This window comes from Bos javanicus, chromosome 5, assembly GCF_032452875.1.
Source record: "Bos javanicus breed banteng chromosome 5, ARS-OSU_banteng_1.0, whole genome shotgun sequence".
NCBI classification, from domain to species: domain Eukaryota; kingdom Metazoa; phylum Chordata; class Mammalia; order Artiodactyla; family Bovidae; genus Bos; species Bos javanicus.
This window is the reverse complement of record NC_083872.1, coordinates 8,933,272-8,960,574: the sequence shown is the minus strand read 5'-3', so window position 1 is coordinate 8,960,574 and position 27,303 is coordinate 8,933,272. Positions and strand designations below refer to the sequence as shown.

At 37.3% G+C, this 27,303-nt stretch overlaps 1 protein-coding gene and 1 long non-coding RNA gene across 7 annotated transcripts in view; both read right to left on the bottom strand.

Annotated features, from left to right (window-relative positions):
• SYT1 (synaptotagmin 1) overlaps positions 1-12,044 on the bottom strand; it is a 608,049-nt gene extending 596,005 nt beyond the window's left edge. For all 6 annotated transcript variants that reach the window (XM_061415614.1, XM_061415607.1, XM_061415613.1 and 3 more), the window contains exon 1: positions 11,658-12,044. The gene's annotated coding sequence lies outside the window, so the exon portion shown is untranslated. The remainder of the gene's footprint in view (positions 1-11,657) is intronic.
• A 2,924-nt stretch (positions 12,045-14,968) lies between these two features.
• Positions 14,969-27,303, bottom strand: part of LOC133247152 (uncharacterized) — a 306,379-nt gene continuing 294,044 nt past the window's right edge. Inside the window, exon 4 of the long non-coding RNA XR_009736279.1 lies at positions 14,969-15,683. This is a non-coding gene — a long non-coding RNA (uncharacterized LOC133247152). The remainder of the gene's footprint in view (positions 15,684-27,303) is intronic.

Genomic DNA, 27,303 nt, shown 5'->3' with positions numbered 1-27,303 from the left:
CCCCCACTCCTCTGTCTACTATGCTCTTTTCCTGATGTTTACATAGTCTTTCATGCCTCAACTTATATATTTTTGGTTGGCCAGAGTCCCCAGTTTTACTTTATTAGCCTGTTTTATTTTGTAGTAGCATCGCTCATTATTTTAAGACTACCTTAGTTTTGTTGTTGTTTTTAGCTGTTTGTATCTTTCCCTAGAATGCTAGTTCCCTAAATGCAAGGAACGTGTCTACTCTGTTCGCTTGTATATTCCCAGTACCCAGAATAGTGCCTGGCATATAACAGGCATGTCCTGGTGCTTATGAAGGAAGGTCATTATTCTCTAATAATTCCCTTTCCTTTCAGTTTGAAAAGGTAATAGTGTTTTTGTACAAATTTATTCTATTGCATCTGTATCAATACAAAAGTAGCTATGGTAATCTTAAAATAAAACTCTATATAAACTCCTGAGAACAAGGCCTCAAGCAAAACAAAAAAAATTGAGGTATTGACATATACACAGGTGGCCTTGCACATGGCTGTTGGATGGCATCACCGACTCAATGGGCATGAGTTTGAGCAAACTCCAGCAGATGGTAAAGAACAGGCAAGTCTGGTGTGGTGTAGTCCATGGGGTCTCAAAGAGTTGCACATGATTTAGCTATTAAACAAGCCCTCTGAGCTCTGAATCTAAGAGTCCTCAAATTAGTTAAGTATTTTCCTCACTGCATTAAAAAGGAGGAAGGCAAGGCAAAAGGCAAGGACCCAATTAGAGTTAAATGACACTTAACTTAGCCCTCAGCCTCTGAAATGCATTCCTTTTACACTGTTATGGTCATACCAGTTGTTTAATTATTGACTATGTACATACCTGTTCATAAGTGACCATCAAGTCTTTCCAGTGCCACTCCTTTCTACATCCTCAACTATTAACTCTATGGACCTTTCACTAGAATTCCCTGGATCTTATCCTGACCCATCAACTGAAGGTTTAGTGCTGGAAAAACCAAGGGTCCTGGAGGAGTCTGCTCCAGCATTAATGCCAGCAGGCATCCTCTGATGGTCAGCGCCCGAACCTTATGAGTTAGGTATTTGTTGTTTTGCCTGCTCTAAATTTAGTCATTTCCCTTCTTTTAACAGCAGAACTCTCTTTCTATGTGGTCGAGTGATGCTTTGTACAACTCTCAAATCCAGGGATGACACAAGGATCAGCTCAGGAAAAAAATCTTATTTCATAGCCTTCACCATAGTGATGAACTTGGGGAAAGTGACCCAAGTTGTTCCAGTCGAGATGATCCTAGACATTTTTGGGGAAGAAAAGTGTTCTCTTTATATGGGGATTTCTTATATGTCTGTAGCCACTGAGAACATTCTTGCCACTTTAAAGAAAGATCCTGATTGTAAATAAAGCAATGGCAGAGAAGCATAGAAATAAGGAGATAGGGAGGGATGGGGGTTGGGGGCTATCTTGATCATATAGCTTGATTTCCCATTTTCAGCTCTGATGAAATCCAGAATATTCCTGGATATTATGGTAACATGAGCTTTAAAATCCCTTTCTCTCTAAACCATTTTCAGTTAGATGGCTTTTTTGAAAGTTAAAGAGTTCTCCACATTTGCATCAATTCTAAGAAGATGGATGAAACTGGAGCCTATTATACAGAGTGAGATAAGTCAGAAAGAGAAATACCAACACAGTATATTAACGCATATATATGGAATTTAGAAGGACAGAAGTGATATGGACCATATATGCAAGACAGCAAAAGAGACACAGATGTAAAGAACAGACTTTTGGACTCTGTAGGAGAAGGCAAGAGTGGGATGATTTGAGAGAATAGCATTGAAACATGTGTATTACCATATGTGAAATAGATGACCAGTGCAAGTCGATGCATGAAGCAGAGCACTCAAAGCAGGTGCTCTGGGACAACCCAGACGGATGGGATGGGGAACGGGTTCAGGATGGGGAGACACATATATATACCCATGGCTGATTCATGTTGATGTAAGGCAAAAACCACAATATTGTTAAGTAATTAGCCTCCAATTAATGTAAATAAATTAACGTTTAAAAAAGTGAAAGAGTTCTTAAGGGTGAAGAGTGATTAGATCTGACAACAGCAGACAATTTGCAAAATCATTGCATTTCCATTCCTGGTGAAGTGAAGCTTTTATTAATAAAATATCTTACTGAGGCTCACCATGTCAGAGGAGGTCTTTATACCCAGATCTATGAGACTCCAAATTTCATGTGTTTAGCACATTGCCATAATGGTCATCTGGACTCAAACCATGCAGTACAGTTTGCTTCTGGCTCTTCAACTTCTTTTGATCACTTCTATCTCCTTGCTTCCATCTGTCCTACATCTTCTACCACTAAGGAGTCTGATGATTATGATTTCTTATGGTTGAGTATTCACTCTAGAAATAGACTCTTGGCTTTGAGTCCAATTCCTTCTACAGAACAGTTGTGAGACCTTAACAAGTTACTTCTTTTCCACATTTTTCTCATCTAAAAAATATAAATTTGTACCAATCTCATAAAATTCTTAGGAATGTTAAACGGAATGAAGTATAGAAAGTATATTAAAAAGTGCCTGACATAGTAAAAGAATATGATTAACCTTTAATCATAAATTTTGGACAAATTTTGTGTTTGTCCAAAAATCTCCTATAAATACCAATCTTACATTCCAATTAATCTTGCATTCTTTCTATAAGCCTTTCCCAATTAAAATCATATTTCCTTTGATCAGAGCATCTAGAAAGTCAATTATGATAATCCACATTGCAAAGTGTACAGCTATTGGTAATCATTTCCAAATGTGCTTGATTCTTAACGTAAGAATTGTCAATTGACGGACTTCACACTAGGAAGGCATAACTGGGGCTTGAGTATATTCCCTGCTTAGCCATTTCCATCTTGAAATAAAGAACCAATAGATTCAACAACTTCCATCAATGTTCAGGAAACAGTGAGAAGCTGTATAAGTGCAAATGAGAAAAATAATGTGAGATGAGGTCGGAAATCTTCTAGTAAAACTACAACACACATTTCCCCATCACCTCTTTGTAGCCTCCAGGAGGTACCTTATGACTCTGTACTTTACAAATAAGGAAATACATATATAAAGATAACATTTAATATCATGGTGACATAGCAATGACTCAAGGCTAACTGAATCAAGTGACTCAGGATCAGTGACTTCCCTTATAGATTAGAGAATCATCCCTTGAACAATTTTTAAAATAAATTTATTCCAAAATTAGAGTCACAAAAGTAATGACAGTATATTAAATTGTCATTGTCTTTTCAATAGAAAGAATAAAGACTATTTATGCAACATACAGTGAAGATATTAGATTTTTGTTTTTATTTTTCATAAGAGCAAATTAGAGAGAACTTAAAAATTTACTGGAGTTTTTCTTTATTAACCACTGAAGCTGTATGAGTCAGTAGGTGAAAATTATTAAAGGCTTCCTAAGTGTGTAATTACAGGCAGGTAACCTAACTTCTGAGTCTCCTTTAGTGCATCTGTAAAATGGAGAACCTCTTCATTATCAAAAGCATATAAGGCAATAATATTTTTTTAAATTCAGTGAGATACAACTGTCATGAAAACAGTGATGTAAATATTATCATTGGATCATTGGAAGAATAAAATTCGAAAAGATGCCTGAAAATACATGCTATTTGTTTGAACTTTTAAATATCACTGTCTTACCTCTAGTCAATCAATTTTGTTCTAAAAATTACCACTGGGATAATTTTTACACGGACGTTCTCAAAAACTTTCAAATCATGGGACATTCCATTTAAGTGTACCAAATACACGAACAAATTACTCTCCCTTATTTATCTATACATACCTTTTGTGAAACCAATCTGAACTGTATACAAACTAAGAGGGAAATCTCTCGGTTACTGACAAAAAATAAATTCAGCAGGTAGAGATGAGTATGGAGTCTAGAGTACCAAGTTCCCAGTAGTTTCTAGAGTAAGATGATTCATTAAGATATGAAGAAAAAAGTAGGAAAGAAGGAAGGAAGAAAAAGAAGGCAGGAAGGAAGGAGATAAAACAGGAAAAAAAATGGCAGGGAAGGAAGAGAATATAAGAGAATTACTGTATCGTGCCCTTAGCTGGAGAGTTGAACAAATCTTCCAGCAGTGAGTAGTAACATGCTTCAACGCATACGGGTCTGAAAATCCAGCGGTCAGAGAAACCAAACTGTTGCTTTGTGTTCAATATATAAATGATGAAACAGATTCTCAAAGGCATAACAGAACTCATCTATGCCACTCTTCCCTGAAGGAGTCGACTCTCTCCTATCATTAATATTCATTCTGTGTTATCTAGGAATGGTTCTGAGAGTACCTATGATTCTCCAGGAAAAAAAAAAATCCAAAAGCAAACAGGAACCTTGCATTTTAAGTACATTTTCCCCCCACAATTTTAAAGCGGGCAGTTTTAAACCATTTAGGAATAGTTTGGCTTTTTGTGGCTTTTCTAGAATTATTAAACTCAACTATATCTCAAGATGATTGTTTGGCATTGTATATTTAATATTATAATTGAATAAAAATACAAAAATAGGTACATTATTTGCAATGTCACATTGTTAACTAAGCTTTCATGTACAGGAAATTCTATACAAAGACAAAAAATTCAAGCACTTTTAGGCATATAATGGTCTGGTTTATAGATATTTAAAAATAAAACTTGTGGCCTTGGATTCTGGACATTGGTTAAAATAAGATAGTGATGTTATTCTATTTAAAAAGAGATGTTAGTGCTCTAGAAATATGCTCTAATGCCCAACAGTTCACTTTATTCATTCCTCAAATCTGATAAAAATGCTACGGATTAGGCAGAAAGCCAGCCCTGTAAACCAGGATCTGGCAGACACTCCAAGCCAGAAACAGATTCCATGCTTTGCTACCTTGTCTTTCTCCTGAGAAATCGTGACAACTTTTCCTCTTAATAATCATGCTAACTCAGAGCCTGGTTGTTAGAGGAGCTTAGCTAGGCCTTGGTAACCTGTGTTGTATCATTTATCCTTGTTTCAAAGGCCATCAAGTCATTTGTCTAAAAAAAATTTGTTAATGACTTTTCCCTCGAAAATAGCAGCTTCCTTATTTCAAGGGTAGAGAACAAGGACCGACCCACTGTTTATAATACACAGAATACCAGGGTGGGGGTGTGTGTGCAGAACATCATCTGGGAAAAAGATATACTTAATTGACTCTTTCTCCTTCTCAAGGAAAGGGCAAACAGTTCCAAATTGACGTTTTCATGAGTGTAGCCTGCTGCTTGCTGCTATACTGTTTATACGTACAGTTACTTTCACATAAAATTATGTCTGAAAAAAAAGACTACCAATAATCTAGCCTAAAAGCAAGACTATGTGATGTTTCACAGTAGTATTCAGAGATTCTACAGGAGTAGGAACCAGTTCTCAGGTATCTGTGATAACCAGGATGAGGTACATGAATGCTTGAGTCTCTAACAAGACACAGGTGGACTCGGGAAGTATTAAAGCCAATTGGACACGACTGAAGTGACTTAGCAGCAGCAGCAGCAAGTATGTGAAAATATTTTAAATAATTATTTCAGCTTTACCCACTGGTGTTAATAAGTTAAAAAGTTAGACTGATTCATGGTTTTAACAGTCTCACCTTTTGCTTGGGTCACTTGTGAGTAATCAAAAGAAATTCCATGAAAGAAAAACTATTTTGTCAATTATGTAAAGCTTATATACATAGCACTTTGAAAGTGTTGACATGAAGTTTGTTATAGCTGAGCATGTTTTGTGTGAGTATTTCCATGTGGTTTTGCCTTCACGTTGATGAAAATATGCCAATAAATCTGAAAGTAGCAATTACTAAATCCAATTATCTGCTTCCAGCTAGAGTGAGGCTTGGGTTGGCATGCAAGGAGACTGGCCCGGAAGCGAAATGAGCCTCAGATAAAAACAGAAGTCTGTCCCCTGGAGGCCACACCCAGGGAACTGTCCCCAGAGGTGTTCAGTCTGCTTTCTTCTTTATTCGCTTATGGCGTAAAAGTTGGTTGTAGTCTGGGAGGGTGTGGGAGGCCAACAAGAGATATCGTGTCTCATTTAAGCAACTGGAGTATCAGAAGGCTTTGTATTTAAATAATTCTCTGACTCTACTAGTGCTTAAATACCTATGTGCATTTTATCCTTGATTAGCTAGGTGAATGATTTAGAAAGAAAAAGAAAACACCTATTGCAGGAAACAACATATAACCCTCCTTACTTGTATAATACCCTTTGGCAAAAATAATATTGCACTGTTTGAACTCTAAGCACTTTAGAATTATAAGCAAAGCTACACTGAACAAATAGAGAAATAGCAGGTTTATTGGGATGAGGCAAGACCAAGTTTCAGTATCACACCTGGATTGAATTAATTGGATATTTTGACCAAAATTCATTCTTGACTGAGTCACTTGGTTAAATGTCTTAGGCACAGTCTGGGGGCTGCCGCAGCAGGACTGTTATCTAGCATGTGCAATGAAATGTTGTGTGACAGGGCTGCTGGGAAATTGCATTTTAACCAAACTACTTCAGAAACCAAATTATTTCACCAGATTCTTATACTAGCTGAGAAAGGCCATTCTCATTCTACATGGGAATTTTCCAGCTCCCATTTTGTACAAACAGTTAAAATATAGAAGGCATTTATTATCTTTATAAGCTTTGCAGTCTTCCAGGGCTCCTCTTCAACAAAATGACTCCGTACATGGATAACTAATATGCTCAACATACTACTAGTGAGACCAATACAGAAATGATTGATTCCTTTTTATCTACACAATGGCAAAACCCAAAATGATGAACTCTGACCTCCTCTCAATTACATTACTGGTAAGTTATGGAAACCAATGTGCCACATTCCTTCCCAGAATTGAATGTATTTGTAAAGGATCAGAATTAGTTCTAAATAATTAGAAGTTGTGGTTTAACTAAGTAGAAAAAATTATAGAAATTATAGAAATTTTTTTAAACTGCTTTGGATTTTCCAAAGACATGTCACAAAATTTCTTTCTAACACAGTATAAATGTGCTACTGTTTTTCTGACATAGGTTCCAATTTGTTTTAGAACTCTCTTAAATAACATTTTTAAATTTGGAAAGCAAATATTTTAAAAGGAGGTTTCCTTGATATAGGACTTCTGCAATTATATTTAAAACTATAGAAATAACATCCCCAGTGCTTACTCTTCCTACAACATAGCAACATTTCTCATTGCACATTTTAAAAGTAAATAATCTAGCAAAGGTTAAAGTTTTATTCTTATACAACAAGAAAATACTGTGTGCTCTCTTACTTCCAGTAGATAACATGATTATATTTGCAATATTATTTAATATACATTTATTTTCTTATATTAACACATATGAGTAGGATGATGCTCATACATGCCCAGCTATCACAGTTCATCTTATAGTCAATATAAAAATGGTTCTTCAAGAAAGAACACTCCGAAAATGACAGAGAAGATAAAAGAAAAACACTATTTCCTTCAGACAGGAAAAATTAAATCCTGCTTTTAAAAAATGGCCACACTTTAATGGAGAGGTTTGAATCAAGTTTGTAAAAACATTATGAAAAAATAATGCTCATTCTTAAAGAAATTACTAAAGATACCGATCGAAACCCCCTTACCTGTAAAAGCAATGATAATCATGTTGATTATATAAAAGATTAAGACCAAATTTACCTTTATGCAAATGTTGAAAGAAACAAAATCTTAGAAAGAAACTTTAATGCCCTGTTATGTCTAAATCATATGAAAATATGATTTCAGGTTATTTGTTACCTGCATATAAAAGTGTATCTTGTACTGAGAGGTTTTATTTTTTTTTCAAATCCATGATTCATATGAAAATCACTTCTTCCCTAAGCCATAGAAGAGCTGTATAAAGAGAAAGATCTATACCCCCATTAATTTTGCCTCTGGGTATTCCTAGTCTTTTCAACCGAATATATATTAAAAGCATCCCTAAGACACTGTCATCTTTCATTAAATGGTACTTTTTACAGAAGAACTTCCTAGTTTCAGCAGATTATATGCTACTGCCCATTAGTACTGAATCCTTTCAGAAAATATTACATAATATATACATATATATACACACACACATACATATATATATACACACATGTGTACATATATATATTCTTAAATACTAGTTGAAATTATTTATTTGGACTGCCATATACTTTATTCCTATTTAAATAGCTTTGAACAATTTCAATGGCAAACAGTTTCAACTAGAAAGCATCTCAGACGTTAAACTTTTGATACAGATATATTTATGACAAGCAAATCATTGAAAAATTTTTAGAGTCACAGTGTTTTAGGTGTTTAATTTTAGTAAGTATTAGTTTTTAGCAAAACACTTGTAAAACCCACCCCTACATTATTCTATGCCAGAGAATCTAACTTTGGTCTTGGTTTTCTGTAATATTACATCAAATTTGCTCTGTTATGTAATTACACTGTTTACTTTTGCTTTCCTTTCCCCAAATAATTTAATCACTACCATTAGGAAAAAAATATATTATGTTCCAATTTGGAATTAATGGTATCTCTTCCTAGCTATTACACATACCGGAACTCTTAAGAGCTCAAAGAATTTCAGGCTCACATAATTGTCTACGTTAAGTGTGAGATTTTTAAGATCAGATGGCTGTAAAAACCTAATTTTGGAATTCAGTATAAATTGATTTAGTATATTGAACTTAAAGGAGATGAATTGATGTTATATCTATGGTGTCATTAGGCAAGTTCAAATTAGCTTTCAGATCTAACATATTCTGCATTTTATTTATTAATCATCTAGTTCATTTTGCAAATACAATTAAGAGAAGTTACTATATTCTAGCTTTATTTTCAGTTAGCAACAAGTCTAATATGCAAATATTGTAAATACCATAACCATTTTCATATTTCTGGACTAGAACTATCTGACAATTTGACCAGACAGAATAACTAATATTCTCCATTATGAAATGAAGTTCAAAACTACTCTGCAACAATTCTCTATTGTGTGGTATTTTATAAAATTAGTATTTTAGGATTTCCCCTGTAGAGTAGCAACCTTTAGTTCTAATAAAAATACATTAAAGCCTAATTATCATATTTGCTCTGAAACATTAATAAGATTTACTAAGATATTCTTTTAAAAGGAGAAAAGATGAAGGTTGTATGAAACTGTTATCCTAGAACATTTTATGGGATGACAGGGCAATAATTTCCTACAATATATCATTTAAAGTCTTACTTCTATCCACTCACTACATATTGGAATTAGTTCTGACTTCCGGTTTACAAAGGCGTAATTTTTTTTGTAAGCATGTGAAAAACTCAATATTCATGTGCATGTCTTTTACATGTCACTGCTATAATTAACATTTGTTAAGAGTTTCAAATATAAATGTCACAAACCAAGCCCAAACTTGCAACTTTCCTAAGACACCGTGAGAAATAACCAAGTAAAATCTTAATTTGCTCACATGGAAAGCAGTCAGTTTCCTTTCTCTCTTCATGTCTAAACTTGTTAATTCAAATGTACACATGTGAGGCAATTAAACGATTGTCCTTTAGTCCTTGTAACCGAAAGGTGGCACCTCTAAAAATTAGAGTTAGCTTTCAAGAGGTACCACATTAAAAAGGAAAAAAAAAAAAACCAAACAGGCATTTAAATGTCAAAGCCTTAGAAAGAAGATCTTGTTTCTGTGACTTGAGGTTAATTCTACTGAAATAGGAAAGATAAATGTCTCAAATGGAAAATAGTTTAGAAAATAACACCTATTACATTGACGGTAAATAAATGCAACTCTTCTCTAGATCAGTGCATAAACTTGACGACTAAAGACATGTAGTGAAAATAATACTTTCTGGGATACATAGATTAGTGTGGAAGGTCAAGCAGAGTTGAGAAAGAAGGCTCCTTTTTCTTATCCCAAGTGGACACATTAAAAAAAAAAAAAAAAGTAAGACTTGGCATTTCCTCTGGTAAATCAAAGGGGAAGATTTATCTGGACACCAACATCTGCTGATTTCTCTGCACTCATGTAGGATCCACTTGGAATGCTTTCCCATTGCATTCAACTAAGCACTTCTTTCTACCTCCTTCCATCTGACAGCCATTACTTATCTGTCTCTGATGAATAACAAGAAAGGAAAGCTTATACCACTGAGGATGCAATTAGAAATTTCTGAGGCTACCATCAAGGTTCTGTCCAGCAAGTCCTGTTCACTTAACCTATCATGCAGGCAGCCAGGGCACAGAGTTGTTTTGACATCTTTCTGTGTATTATAATAAGAGATGAAAACAAAAACATTTTTCCCATTAAGATTTTTGAAATTTGAGGCTATCTTCCTACCATTACTTTCTAAACTTTGTTCCAGTACAAGAGAATTCTTGGCCAACTGAGCTTCCATGTGCCTTCTAAATGGAGTACTAAAATTGTATAAGCATCACATTTACATCTATTAAATATACTTATTGAAAGAAAATAAGGCAAAGCATGAATTCAATATCTGGGAAACAATGCAAACAGCAGAAAGACAGAATGAAATCACAATTCATACACAAATGCAGCTTTAACACAAAAGTTAAATGTTTGCTTTATTTTAAAGGGTTAATCTTCAAGAAAGTCAAAATCAATACATACACAAAGCTAACTAGATTAGCTTTCTCAAAGTAAAAACCCAAGCCTCCTGATAGCATTAGTGTCACTTAAAAATGTTTTGAAACTTTATACATATACGTACATATATCTATATCTATCTATATATGTATATTGCTCCTCAACATAAGGGCCATACCAAAGAATCTCAGGAAATTAATGTGTTTTTTTTTTTTCTCTATTGGAAAAGCTTCTCCAAGTTCAGACATTGCCACTGATGGACAATACCAAATAGCCCTACAGGACAGATGGAAGCAGGAAGAGTCAAATGGTGGGCACTTAAAAGCAACAGCAATTAAGCAGTTGAAAGTGGGTTGAAACGGTGGTTTATTTTTGTTCCATTTGAAGGAATCAAGTGAGAGACACAGCCTCTTGCAAGGAGGAGATCAAGTCAAACTTGACGCTTCCCCTCTCTGCACATCTTGTCTACTTCCTTTATTCAGTTTAATTGCTTTCCCTATTCTAATTTTCGCAGAGGTTGTATTCTATCTTGTTCCTTCTCCCTTGCCCTGAGCAGGAAAAAAAAAATCTTTCTCCTTTCATCACTACCTTCCTCTTTCCTCAGAGAAAAGGCAATCCTCTCCAGGAGGAGAAAAAAGCCCTGTGCGTGCTTCGGTTGGGAGGAGGGAGAAGAGAGATTGAGAAAGGAGTTGGGGGCGGGGGGCGGTGAGGGATAGAAATTGAGGGTAGGGGGCGGAGGAGAGAAGGAAAGAAGAAGATGGGGGATGCCCAACATCAACTCCAGGCTCTGAATCACAGGCGCTGTGCTAAGTGCTTCTCCAGGAGATGCACATGTGGTCTCATTACACTGCTCACAATAGGCCACCCGGGGCTCCCTTCCCAGGTCTCAGTCTCCCCCCACCAAAACCCAAGTGTGCCGAGAAGAAAACCTTCTGGACGGATTTAAGCAAATAGGCACCACCGAGGTGACCGTGCCGCCACTCCCGCTGCCTTACCTGGAGCGGGGAACAGGAGGTGGTGCCTGCTCGCCGGTCCCTACAGCTTCCCGGGGCTGACCGGTGCACACGACTCCTTTCGCTGCCTCTGCTCTTGGAGGGGCAGCCTGCAACACAAAAGGGGGGTGTGGGTGTGGGTGTGTGGGAGGTTTTCCAGGGCCACCAGCTGGTCCCAGCTGGCCGCCCTCACCCTACACACACCCCTCCGGGGCACCAAGCCCCGCTCTCCGGGGAGCACCACCCTGGGGGCTTGCCCCAGTGCAGTCTCAAGTTGCCGCTGCCAAGTGCTGCCGCCGCCGCTGCAGGAGGAGGAGGTGGAAAGACACTGGGGGCAGTACTCGGTCTAGAGCATCCCCACACTGCAGCTTCTCCAGGAATCCCTCCAGTGAGGAGGCGGCCGCCCGTCATCTCCCAGCCCCGGCCGCCTGATTGGCTCCACCGCCGGTACGCTGAGCCAGGGAGCCAATCCGGGCTCACTAATAATAGGTGGATCCGCGCAGCCAACAGCGCCCATCCCAGTTCTGTTAGTGTCTCTCCATCCCCACAGCGGACAGGGACTTGAGGAGGGGGTTGAGGAGCGTTGGGGGAGGGCGGTCAACTCTGAGGGGGTCAGATCCCAAGGAGACGTAATCAAGGGCATCCGATAAACCCTCTGGGTAGTCACAGGAATGCCTCGCAACCTGTTCAGCAAGCCATAAGCATAGGAGAGGGAGGCAGCATAATAAAAAGCTCCCCCCCCCCCCCCAACCTCTCTCTTTTCTTTCTTTTTTTTTACTTTCAATCAAAACCTGCCCTGATACTGAGCAATTAAAATGTGGGAGCCGGGAAGAAGAGACAGAAGTTTGTCTTTGGCTATTTGACCCGGAGGAGTTGTGAAAGCAAAGCAGGGCGGGGATAAGAAAGGAGTCCGCCGGAGAGTCCTTTCTAGACGCCTGGAGACTTTTCTTGAATCAAGGGTGCGGTGCTTGGGAGATGCCGGGATGCGGGCACGGGAAGCTCCTTCCCCTAGGTGGGGCCGGGAAGCGACTCCACCCTGCAGCGGGGGCTGCCAGGCAGAGGAGAGCGCTCTGGGAGTTTCCACTGCGGCGACCAGTAAGTTTGTAGACTTAGGTCAAGTGCGACAATGTTGGGGATGCAGTTTCTGCCAGCCCCCTCCCCCATCTCTCCACCCCTTGCCAGCGCCGTGACGACTGAAGCGTGGGTACTCGCCCTCCTTTCTCTCTTTCCCCTGAACGATTCTGCTCGGAAGTAAGAAGCTTTTCCCCTGTGAGAGCAGTGCTGACCTGATTGCCTCTAAGCTCTAGGGCAATTTATAGCTTGGTAATACGGAGAAGCCAAACTGGGAGATTCAGCGATAGGGGGCAGGGACTGCAAGCATGGCAAGGGGCGGAGCGGAACCTGGCCCCGGTAGGACCGGGTCCATTCTCTGCTCCACAGGTGCAAGGCTTCTGAAACGCAGAGAAGTTATCTCCCTCTCTCACTCACTGACCTTGTTTACTGGCCGTTGAACCCCTGTGTTTTGCTTAGAAATGCTTCCAGTTTGTGTAAACTTTGTCAATGGCTCCAATTGAGAACTCTCCTAATTGGGTTATTTTACTGAGGAGATTATCATGGCACCTCAGTTAAGGAAATAAATAGCTATCTCAATTCCCCAAACCCATCCACTTTGAACTGGAGTTTCATTAACACTGGTTTGCAAAGGTAACTGTATCAAGAATTCAATTAACAGTAACACATTTCTTCAAGTTTTTAATTAAATCTCTGCAATTTATGTAATGTTTAGGATCCTTATTCTAAGTTTAGGGGAAAAGAAGACGACACAAATTAATCGTTTTAATAACAAATACTTGTGTATTCCCCCAAATTGTAACTAAACGTAAATATTTATCTTGTATTTTTTAAAAAGTCCTCAAATCTTAAGAGTAATTTCATAGCTAGAGAAAGATAATAAATGTTAGTTTAAAATCAACTCAGGTATTTGATGAAGCAGAAAAAGAATGAGGAGGATGAAGGTGGAAGAGAAGGAGAAAAAGAAGAAACAATTACCAGTCTAACACTGATTTCCAATAAATGTCCTCATACAAAAGGATCATATTGAAGTGAAGTGAAGTGAAGTGAAGTCGCTCAGTCATTTCTGACTCTGCGACACCATGGACTGTAGCCTACCAGGCTCCTCCATCCATGGGATTCTCCAGTCAAGAATACTGCAGTGGGTTGCCATTTCCTTCTCCAGATGATCTTCCTGACCCAGGCATCGAACCCAGGTCTCCCGCATTGCAGGCAGATGCTTTACATTCTGAGCCACCAAGGAAATCCTAATAAAAATCTCTATTTAAAAAAATACTCTTGGCACACTCTCTAGATTCCAGTAATTAAAAGTTGCATCTTTTTAAAAGTTGTGTCCAATAGCTGCATGTGGAAACAAGTAAATTTATTTTAGAAGAAATTAGTAAGTAGAACATGATTCCATATTAGTTATCTGTTACAGATTCTGACTGTATCATTAATATCTTAGCCAATTTCTCTTCCTGTCTACCTCACATCCTATCCAATAATCAACTCTCTCTCAGTGGTCAGAATCCTAGACAACATGAATGGTGTCAGATGTTTGCATCCCAAAGTTCCTTGCAGAAGGAAGGAACTAACATTCCTGGTTAGCTGGCTAACATAAAAAATGGATTTTACAGGTACACTATGATTCACTTTAGAATAAATAGTGTTTCTGATCATGAATATTAGGAAGACTCCACTTCCGTACTGGATATTAATACACTGTAATTTTTACAGAACGAAGATTTTTATCCTTTCCTTTATTCTTATGTTTTCCCAGACTCTGGGAAGGAGCTAAAGACCTCCACCTGAGTTCACATACCATGCTATTCAGTTGCACAGGGTATATATCATCTTTGACTTTATAGCAGACTCACCTCCATTAAAAGAAAGATCAGGTCAATTGTCTTTTGTCTCTAACCAGTTTCTCAGGTACTTTTAAAATCTAGAATGCCTATGTCTTATGGTACTAACATTGAACTTATTCCCTGGTCATACAGTATTTAAATATATAAATATGTATATTTGCTATTTTAAAACTGTTTATTTTGTTCAATGTTTTCCTTCATCAATCTTTGCTTAAAAAACATCCTTGATCATTTTTTTGCTTCACATTTTTGCTCTGAGATCTTGTCATCATTTTCTTTATTCCTTTTTCAATGGACTCATCTACTTACTACTTTAATGTTCCCTTTGCCATCTATTTTAGGCTACGAGATCAGAATAGAAATTAAATTGGATTGGGGCACTGAGGAGAAAAGTGTGTCTTATGGCAAGAGTGGGAATTAGAGACTTTAGAAACTAGAAATTCATTAAGTGTGAACATGGCTGTCTTCTGTAGACCATAGAAAGAATAAATGAAAAAGGTACCAAGAAAATTCTCTATGTTGTTGGAAAAGCTTGTATATGCTCATTGACCAATTATACTGAAGAGTTCCATTTAATCAACACTCTCATGTACTAGTAAGGTTTATATCTTTAATAACCACACTAATTGATGATACCTAAAGTATCATTTCTAAGAGTTGTGAAAAATGAAAAAATAACCAACTTTTCCATATTTTGCCTGTATAGATTTATTTTGTTTATATCAGTTCTGTTCAGTCTCTCAGTCGTGTCCGACTCTTTGCAACCCCATGAATCGCAGCACGCCAGGCCTCCCTGTCCATCACCAACTCCTGGAGTTCACTAAAACTCACATCCATCGAGTTGGTGATGCCATCCAGCCATCTCATTCTCTGTCGTCCCCTTCTTCTCCTGCCCCCAATCTCTTCCAGCTAGACTCATATTTTATTATTCTTTGAATTTTATTTCTATATATTTTCTTCCACTGCCTTTCAAGATACAGCCTTTTTCCTCCCTCTTTCCAGATGACAGGATTCATTGTTTTCTGGAACAAAAATCTGGATAGAATTTCACCTTCAACACTGTTTCAGTGATCATCAAAAATATCCCTCCAAGCCTCAGTTTTCTCATCTGTAACACAAAGGACACATACATATCTTTAGAACTTTTTGTGAGGATAAAGTAATGCAATGTACATACAGTGTTAGTTTCAACCACATAGCAAGGACTTAATGACATTAATCACTATCATTATTATCATTTCTTTTACTATTGTTTTCATTTTTCAGATTTCTAGGACATGGGACTTCCTATCTCCTAGAAATTGGGAGATCAAGTCCATTTAACATAACAGTGAGATAGACTTCTATCTCCAGAAGAAAATTAATACATGTGGTAAAAACTTGTTTATACATGAAGTGTGAATAGCCTTCTATCTTGCATGTGTTGAGCTTAGACTCTAAGTTTCTAGGAGATGAACAATTTTTAGAGAATGTGCACTTATGTATTTTGTTGTTAACACTTAACTTGTATTACTCTTCAAAATTGGCTTTCTTGGTGGCTCAGATGGTAAAGAATGTGCCTGCAATGCAGGAGACCTGGGTTCGATCCCTGGGTTGTGAAGATCCCCTGGAGAATGGAATGGTAACCCACTCCAGTATTCTTGCCTAGAGAATCCCATGGATGGAGGAGCCTGGTGGGTTATATAGTCCACGGGGTCACAAAGAGTCAGCACAACTGAGCAACTACACTTTCACTTTTTTCACTTTTTAAAATTAAGAAAAATCTATTCTTGAGCAAAAAATATGATCAGTAATGTTTTTGGTTTTTAGAAAGCAAGTGGAACCATCCACATGTTTTCAAAACACTTAAAGACAGTGGAGTCATTCATTTTGGTTTCCTTTTTCTCAAGATGTTTTGGCCTGACAGTATTGCTAATGATGTTATAGGCAATAGGTAAGGAAAAAACTATCAGAGCTGTATTGGAATTAGACAAAAAGGAATTAACCACAATGAATTTTTTTTTTAACTGGGCACCCACAGTTTTAAACAAAGAGAACCTAGAATTGAAAGAGGGAAAAAGAAAATGAATACAGATGGGAATCAAGTCAAATCTTAGTCTCTAGGGTAGAGAGTAAGAGCTCTATAATTGAACTACAGTATGTTACAATTTTCACAGAAAAGAAAATAAAGAGCTAGCAGTATTCAATATGGCTTTACAAAAGCCTTTTCTTAAAGTTATGGCTAAGAAAATATTGAAAATGAAAAGGAGGACAGTGACTCAAAAAGTAATATACTGTGTCAGGCAGTTGAGGTTAGTAAGAAAAATAATATTTAAGCGAATCTATCTCAAGGGCAAAATAAAAGTAGTTTGAGCTAATGTTAGCCAAAGGTTTTAGAAGGAAAACCAGCAGTATGTTTTTCAAATACCCTATCACAGAAGAAATATACTGTAGCAAAAAACAAATTTGCTAATAAAGAAAGCAACATTAAATTTGATATTAAGTCCCTTTAAAATCAAGCAGAGGATTCTATTTAACTGAAAACATATGAGTATCATAGTTCAACTACTGTCTTTAATTTTTGTAAAAAAAAAAGTGTCTAGAGATTAATTACTTATTAAAATCTACAGAGAGAGTTAAGGTACGGTAAGACTGTGGAGGAAGAGTAATATTCTTTGTTTTCAACAAGCTAAAATGTTTTAATAATGTTTAGGAAAGAAACAGGACATCCACTCAGGACTTCAAAATTTGATTCTGGAATGGTGCCTAGTGTTCTGAGAGAGGGCAGGAAAACACAAATACATCTGATTTATTCTAAGACACTCCTAGAAGGGTTTTTGTAGAATGGGTTATCTGAGTTAGCTTCAATAATTTATAGGCAACCTGGTCTATTTGTCTCTAAGTTGTCTATAATTCACCTAATACTAAATTAAGCATCAGAAATTACTAGGCTCTTGAAGGGAAAAGTTCATTTATTGGCTATGGAACAAAAGTGCTAGTCGCTCAGTCATGTCTGACCCTTTGTGACCCCATGGACTGCAGCCTGCCAGGCTCCTCTGTTCATGGGATTCCCCGGGCAAGAAAACTGGAATGGGTAGCCATTCCCTTCTCCAGGGGATCTTCCCGACACATGGATTGAACCCAGGTCTCCCACATAGCAGGCAGATTCTTTACTGTCTGAGCAACCAGAGAAGCCCATTTACTGGATATTGAACAAAAAGGAAAGATAAACACAAGGTCCTCTACTTCCAGCCTTAGAATAAAAATCTCTCATGCATTGGGAAGATCCCCTGGAGAAGGGAAAGGCTACCCACTCCAGTATTCTGGCCTGGAGAATTCCATGAACAGAGGACTGTATAGCCCATTGGGTTGCAAAGAGTCGGACACCACTGAGTGACTATCATTTTCATTTTCACTATGGAGCTGGGCATGCTTCCCTTTTGGATACTGAAGATTTCTGACAGAGATGACAAGGCCTGAGAGATTGATCTCTTGGTCTGTGAGTATGCATCCACCCCAAGGTAGTTGGAACTTTCTATGGCTGCCATGATGATGACATCTCCTGGACCAGTTATCTAGTATGTGTGTCCCTGTGTTTTCTGTCTTAAGAAAAAAATAGAGGAGTAGACTTGGCTATCAGAAAGTTGGGTTTCCCTGGTGGTGCAGACAGTAAAGAATACGCCTGCAATGTAGGAGACTTGGGTTTGATCCCTGGATTGGGAAGATCCCCTCGAGGAGGCATGGCAACACACTCCAGTATCCTCCCCAAGAGAATCCCCATGGACAGAGGAGTCTGGCGGGTTACAGTCCATGGGGTCACAAAGAGTCAGACATGACTGAGTGACTAAGCACAGCACATCAGGAAGTCAATGGGATATAACTATTAAAAATATATTTGAGAAAATTGAAACATAAATGTTCATTTGTCCAACATTGCCCAGTGTATCTCAATCCCCAGGACATGACAATGTTAAGAGAAATTTAATATGCATTAAAAATAACTTTTTAAAGGATTCCAATCCTTCTTTGAAGTGAAGTGAAGTTGCTCAGTTGTGTCCAACTCTTTGCAACCCCATGGACTGTAGCCTACCACACTCCTCCGTCCATGGGATTTTCCAGGCAAGAATACTGGAGTGGGTTGCCATTTCCTTCTCCAGAGCATCTTCCCGACCCAGGGATTGAACCCTGGTCTCCCACATTGTAGGCAGACACTTTACCGTATGAGCCACCAGGGAAATCCTTTAATAGGCTCCAAAAATAGAGTAAATGGAAAGATTTATGGATTAAGGAATAACTTAAATAACATTGATAAAACTGTCTCATCATCACCAAGAGAAATGCATGAAACCAGAACAGGAATATTTTGCCAGCCACTCTCCTTAATGAATAAGGTTACTGAGTTTTAGCTGTTGGCTTTAGAACTCTTAGAAGTGTTCATTATAAAATAGTATGCATAGTTGAAAGTTTATTAATAAAGACACCATTATATTCACCATCCAGCTTCAGAAATTAAGAACTAAAAATTACCTTTGCCACCATTCATTTGCTCTTCCTCATCTGATACTCTTTCCTACCTGCACCACCAAAGTAACCACTATCCTATATTTTGTATTTACCATTATCTTCATACTCTATAGTTTTACCACATATATATATGTTAAAATTGTCATTTTTAGTTTTTACTGTTTTTGAATTTTTTATAAATACAGTTGCTCAATAATATATATTCCTTCAATACACTAGCCTGAGTACAATGAGATTTGTCCATGTAGCTGAAGTGTATTCACAATAACTCATATATTGTACTCAGTTATATGAATATGTCATTGTTTTTACCCATTCTTTTGTCTATAGATATTTGCATTGTATGCTATTACATACAGTACTTCTATGATCAGTTTCAGCCATGTCTTTTGTTCCACATGTGCACAAGTTTCTCTTGGGTATACACCTAGAACAGAGGTCCCCAACCCCAGGGCTGCAGGCTGATACTGGTCTGTGGCCTGGTAGGAACTAGGATGCACAGCAGGAGGTGAGTCGCAGGCCAAACTAAGACCATCTCCTGGACCCCAGTCCACGGAAAAATTGTCTACCATGAAACCAGTTCCAGGTGCCACAAAGGTTGAGGACTGCTACTCCAGAGAATTCACAGAACCTATAAAATCTATTATACAAAGTTTAGTGATAATAACCCCATGTTGAGTATTCTTAACCATCACTTTAAATACGGTTTCTAAAGGAGAAAGATATCAGTGCTATATCTCAGAATATTAAAAATATTTTTTCAAAATTAGCATATTTAATAATGGCAACATGTTGGATTTTATAGAGTATTTTTGCTCATATCCTCTTAATGTCATAGTCCTCTGATTTCATTTCCATTGTTCCCACTCAACAGAGGATGAAAGAGGGTCACATTGTTTAAGAGTCTTGAAATTAAGGGTAACAGGGAGTATAATCAGGTTCTACTGACGCAGTGTCTTGTTTTACCCATTCTCCGTCTTTACTTTCTGCTTTGGTAGCAGTGGAGGATATACGGATGCCAGGCAAATCTAGAATGGAGTATCTATGGTTAGGTTCAGGGTATGGCAGTAAGCAGGAACAAAACTTGGAGCAACCAGGTGAAAATAGCCACTTTGATTCAATGATCAAACAAGTTTTTTCCAAGAGATGAAAGAACTGTGGTGGCGTTAAGTTAAAGAGTAAGAATTTAACATTGGGGGTGTTAAGATGAGCAGATGGGAAGCAGATTCTGTGCATGTCAAATAGGTCAGAAGACTTAGAAATTGACTAGAGAAAGACTGTGGACTGCTTTGAGAACAGGTAGCAAAGAACCAGTAAAGCTTGAATTGACCTAAACTTTGGGAAATTAACTTCTCTTTCCTGTTTCTAAAGTAATAAGTTAGATATTTTTTCATAAGAGAGGGGCTGTAGTAAAAAATTAAAGTGTGTACAATTGATGTTTCTATGATTTGACTTTAAATAATGTGTCTGCAAGATGCAGCTTTCTTAGGTTATTTATCAAAATGAGGCTGAGTGTTTTGACATTGTTGTTGTTCAGTCGCTCAGTCGGTCTGACTCTTGGTGATCCCGTGGACTACAGCACATCAGGCTTCCCTGTCCTTCACCATCTCCTGGAGCTTACTCAAACTCATGTCCACTGAACTGGTGATGCCATCCAACCATCTCATCCTCTGTCATCCCTTTCTCCTCCTGCCTTCAATCTTTCCCAGCATCAGGGTCTTTTCCAATGAGTCAGTTCTTCACATCAGTTGGCCAAAGTATTGGAGCTTCAGCTCCAGCATCAGTCCTACCAATGAATATTCAGGACTAATTTCCTTTAGGATTGACTGGTTTGATCTACTTGTAGTCCAAGGGACTCTCAAGAGTCATCTCAACACCACAGTTCAAAAGCATCAATCCTTCAATGCTCAGCCTTCTTTATGATCCAACTCTCACATCCATTCATGACTACTGGAAAAACCATAGCTTTGACTAGACAGACATTTGTTGACAAAGTAATGTCTCTGCTTTTTAACATGCTGTCTAGGTTGGTCACAGCTTTTCTTCTAAGGAGCAAGCATCTTTTAATTTCATGGCTGCAGTCACCATCTGCAGTGATTTTGGAGCCCAAAAAAATAAAGTGTGTCACTGTTTCCATTGTTTCCCCATATATTTGCCATGAAGTGATGGGGCTGAATGCCATGATCTTCATTTTTTGAATGTTGAGTTTTAATCCAACTTTTTCACTCTCCTCTTTTGCCTTCATCAAGAGGTTCTTTAGTTCCTCTTTGGAATAACTGTAAAATATTCATGATGAAAGAATTAAGGACTTCATATAATCTATTTAATGATTTTTGCTTATAGTTGTTTTATTCTTTTCAAAATGTCTCCATTTCCTTGCTTAATCATTTCCTAGGGTTACTCAACTGAACAATCGAAATGTTTATACTTTCACTTTAACTGCAGAGTTTTCAAAATGTTAAAAAAATGAACTAGAATTTTTATTTAATCTCAATTAGGATAGATGTATTTAATCTCAAACTTAATGTATGGGACTTTAAGTTTTATACAGTACTTTATATTTTTGTAGCATTTATCTTTTTGTAAACACATACTGAATACTGCTAATGTAAAAATGACTGAGCAATCTAGATTGATAATATGCACAGAAATGGAAAGAAATTTAAATTTTAAACAAAATAAATGTTTACAATTTAATTTCAGTGCTTTTCCCCTTTAAATAATTTTCTAAAACAAGTATTTCTTCATGAACTGCCTCAAGTCTCAATTCTGATATTTTCCAGGCAATGAATAAGGTAGAAAATTATTTCATATCTTTTCTATATTAAAAATGTCTTCCCCTGAATGCCTCACAATATTTTTTGTTGTTTGCACTTTGAAAAGTTGTTAGAGGTTTAAGTTATTTAGCCTTTATAATTACAAGCTTAGGGTTCATAAGGACTTAACAGACAAAGTTTATGGAGAGATGACTGGAAATTTCTGCCTGCCTTCTTATTTCTGTAGGTCTGCAGCCAAGGGTCTTGTTATGGGTCATTGAGCATTATTGAGAAAGAGAACTGGACATGGAAATAGATGCAAGAACTATGCAAGCTAAAAACTATCAAGTTCTTTCTGTTCCATATAATAAGCCAGGTTCTATTTGATACCATGTCTAAACATTATGACCTTCAGGGAACAATACCTACAATTTGACTTCTGTCTTCCATATGTCACACAGGTACCTCTAGACCAACTCTATTTGGGCATTAGGCATAGAAGAAGATTCTGTAAAATGGACTAATCTAAAATGGACATGGACACAGAATAATAAATTTATAGATAAAATTCAATACCAATGTTAATGAAAATTGACAAGCTGATTAAAAATTTGTATGGAGGTAAAAATATTTATTGTTTGTGTGAGGTTTTCAGACATTTGATAGAGTTGAGTAGGTTTGTAAGATTAGATATGAAACTTGCTATAGATATGAAATATCTATATGATATGAAACTTGCTATATTAGATATGAAATATTAGAAACTGCTATAAAGATATGAAACTTGCTATAATGTCTCATACTCAAAACTATATGATATTGGTATAAGAACAAATAGATCTAAAAGTAGAGTCCAGAAACATTCTCACATATAAACAGTCACCTGATTTATAAGAAAGGAACATCTATAATTCACTGGGGGAAAGGATTTATTTTCAACAAATGATGCCACACCAACTAAATATATTTATTCAATTGAGTAATTGGAAATAGATCATAGCCACAAATGTGAAAAGTAAAACAGTAAATCTTCTGGAATAAAGTATAGGAGAAAAACTTTATCAGCCTGAAGTGGCAAATAATTATTAAATAAAACACAGAAATAGCTAACCATTAATGGGAAGATTGATATAATGGACTTCATTAAATTAAGAACTTCTGATCAAAGACAACAATCAAACAGTGAAAAGGCAGATCACAAACAGAGAAATCATTGGTAATGCATATATCTGACAAAAGAATTAAATTCAGAACACTTAAGGAATCCCTATGCTCTTAGAATGAATTAGTAACTATGAAGGAAAATACAAATCAAGTTCATCAATATTAAAAAACTATTCAAAGGAAAATTAAGAAACTAAACAGGCAAGACACATACTGGGAAATATTACTCACAAATATCTTGTTTGTATCCAGAATATACTAACAATTCCCATGACAGAATAATAAAGACAGCTAAACAATTCAAAAATTGTGGACAGATGCTTCACATAGTATGAATGGATAATAAGTACATGAAAACATGTGCATATCATTAGTGTACAGAAAATTCAAATTTAAAAAGAGTTAGATATCCCAACAAAACCTGTTAATAAAGCAAAGTACAAGAGCAGATGACTTTCCTGATTAATCAAAATTTTACAGAATTACCTTAAAATCTTTGTCAAATGTGTTTCAAAAATCAAAAGAGGAGAAAACACCTTCTTCACATATTCATTGAGGCTAGCCTGACAAAAAGCCAAGAAAAAATGTCCTTTTCATCATAAGGGGCTGGAATAGAAAAATAGGAAGTTGGGAAATACCTAGAGTAACAGGCAAGATGGCCTTGGAGTACAAAATGAAGCTGGGCAGAGGCTAACAGAGTTTTGCCAAGAGAACGCACTGGTCATACAAAGTAAACACCCTCTGCCAACAACACAAGAGATGACTCTACCAGATGGTCAATACTGAAATCAGGTCGATTATACTCTCTGCAGCCGAAGATAGAGAAGTTCTATACAGTCAGCAAAAACAAGACTGGGAGCTGACTGTGGCTCAGATCATGAACTCCTTATTGCCAAATTCAGACTTAAATTGAACAAAGTAGGGCCATACTGGTATGACCTAAATCAAATCCCCTAAGGTTATACAGTGAAAGTGACACATAGATTCAAGGGATTAGATCTGATAGAGTTCCTGAAGAACTATGGATGGACGTTCATGACATTGTACATGAGGTGTTGATCAAGACTATCCCCAAGAAAAAGGAATGCAAAAAGGCAAAATGGTTGTCTGAGGAGGCCTTACAAATAGCTCAGAAAAGAAGAGAAGCTAAAGACAAAGGATAAAAGGAAAGATATACCCATCTGAATCCAGAGTTCCAAAGAATAGCAAAGAGAGATAAGAAAGACTTTCTTAGTGATCAACGCAAAGAAATAAAGGAAAACAATAGAATGGGAAAGACTAGAGATCTCTTCAAGAAAATTAGAGATACCAAGGGAACATCTCATGCAAAGATGGGCACAATAAAACACAGAAATGGTATGGACCTAAGAGAAGCAGAAGACATTAAGAAGAGGTGGAAAAAATACACAGAACTATTGAAAAAAAAAAATCTTAATGACACAGATAACCATGATGCTGTGATTACTCACCTAGAGCCAGACATCCTGAAATGCTAAGTCAAGTGGGCCTTAAGAAGCATCACTACAAACAAAGCTAGTGGAGGTGATGAATTCCAGTTGAGGTATTTTAAGTCCTAAAAGATGATGCTGTGAAAGTGCTTCACTCAATATGCCAGCAAATTTGGAAAATTCAGCTGTGGTCACAGAACTGGAATAGGTCAGCTTTCATCCCAGTCCCAAAGAAAGGCAATGCCAAATAATGTTCAAACTACCACACAATTGCACTCATCTCACAGGCTAGCAAAGTAATGCTCAAAGTTTTCCAAGCCAGGCTTCAACAGTATGCAAACGGAGAACTTCCAGATATTCAAGCTGGATTTAGAAAAGGCAGAGGAACCAGAGTTCAAATTGCCAATATCTGTTGGATCATACAAAAAGCAAGAGAGTTCTAGAAAAACATCTACTTCTGCTTTATTGACTATGCCAAAGCCTTTGACAGTGTGGATCACAACAAACTGTGGAAAATTCTTCAAGAGGTGGGAATACCAGACCACCTAATCTGCCTCCTGAGAAATCTGTATGCAGGTCAAGAAGAAACAGTTGGAACTGGACATGGAACAGTGGACTGATTCCAAATTGGAGAAGGGAGTACATCAAGGTTGTATATTGTCACCCTGCTTATTTAACTTCTATGCAGAGTACATCATGCAAAATGCTGGGCTGGATTAAGCACAAACTGGAACCAAGACTGCCGGGAGAAATATCAATAATCTCACATATGCAGATGACACCACCCTTATGGTAGCAAGTAAAGAGAAACTAAAGAGCTTCTTGGTGAAGGTGAAAAAGGAGAGTGAAAAAGCTGTCTTAAAACTCAACATTCAAAAAATGAAGATCGTGGCATCTGGTCCCATCACTTCATGGCAAATAGATGGGGAAACAGTGGAAACAGTGACAGACTTTATTTTTCTGGGCTCCAAAATCACTGCAGATGGTGACTGCAGCCATGAAATTAAAAGACATTTGCTCCTTGGAAGAAAAGCCATGACCAACCTAGACAGCATATTAAAAAGCAGAGACATTACATTGCCAACAAATGTCTGTCTAGTCAAAACTATGGTTTTTTCCAGTAGTCATGTTTGGATGTGAGAGTTGGACGATAAAGAAAGCTGAGTGCTGAAGAACTGATGCCTTTGAACTGTGGTATTGGAGAAGACTCATGAGAGTCCCTTAGACTGCAAGGAGATCCAACCAGTCCATCCTAAAGGAAATCAGTCCTGAATATTCATTCGAAGAACTGATGCTGACATTCCAATAGTTCAGCTATCTGACTGGAAGAATTGACTCATTGGAAAAGACCCTGATGCTGGGAAAGATTGAAGGCAGGAAGAGAAGGGGATGGTAGAGGATGAGATGGTTGGATGGCATTACCGACTTGATGGACATGAGTTTGAGCAAGCTCCAGGACTTGGTGATGGACAGGGAAGCCTGGCATGCTGCAGCCCACGGGGTCACAAAGAGTTGGACATGACTAAACAACTGAACTAAACTGACAAAAAGCCAAAGACATCACAAGAAAAGTACTGACCAATATCTCTAATGAACACAGATGCAAAAGTCCTGGGTAACATACTGGTAAACTGAATCTAATATCTATTAAAGGATTTAACACCATAACAAATTGGGATTTATTCCATGAATGTAAGAGGGATCTAACATGAAAAATCAATATAATAGTATCCTTATGAAGGAAAGTTAAAAAAAAAATGGTCATCTCAATTGAAGCACAAAAACACTTCACAGAATCTAGTCCATTTTATGATGATGTGCTCATTTGCAGCCAACTATTGGTAACCCCTTGGACTATAGCCCACTAGGCTCCTCTGCCATGTGATTTTCCAGTCACCAATGCTTGATTAGGGTGCTATTTCCTACTCCACGGGATCTCCTGTCCCAGAGATCAAACACACATCCTTGCATCTCCTGCATTGGCAGGTGGATTCTTGACCACTAGCGCCACCCAGGAACCCCGTTTCATGATGATAACATTAAGCAATCTAGAAATAGAAGGATCTTACTCAACAAGATAAAGGGCACTTATGAATAACCCACATCTAGCATAACTGTCAATGGTGAAATACTGAAAGCTTTTCCCTTAATGAGAAAAAAGAAAATGATTTCACTTTTGCACTTCTATTGAACACTGTACTGGAAGTCATAACTAGAGTATTTAGGCCAGAAAAATACTAAAAGTCATCCACATGGCAATAGAATAAATAACTAAATATATTCTCAGATAACAGGATCTTTTGTATATAAAATCTTAAAGAATGCACATTATAACTGATAAAGGAATAAGCAAATTCAGGAAAGTTAGAGGATATAATATCAGCACACAATATTTGTATATCTATACATTATCAAAGAAAACTTGCACTTCAAAAACAATGAAACTTGCTGAAAAAATAGAAAAAGCTTAAATAAATCTAAAGACATCTCATGTTCATGAATTGTAAGATTTAATTTTGTTAAAATGGCAGCATTCCCCAAAGTGATGTATGGAATCAATGAAATCTCTATCAAAATCCAATGACCATATTGCCGAAAGGGAAACATGATTATAAAGTTACCATGGGACTGCAAGGGACTCTGAAAAGTCAAGGCAATCATACTTCCTGACTGCAAAACTAACGACAAAGCTACAGTAATCAAAACAGTGGCATTGGAGGAGGAGATCAAGATGGTGGAGTAATAGGATATGGAGCTCCCCTTCTTCCCACAGATATATCAAAAATACGTCTACATATGAAACGACTCTCACCAAACATCCACTGAATGCCAGCACAAGACCTCAGACTTCCAAAAA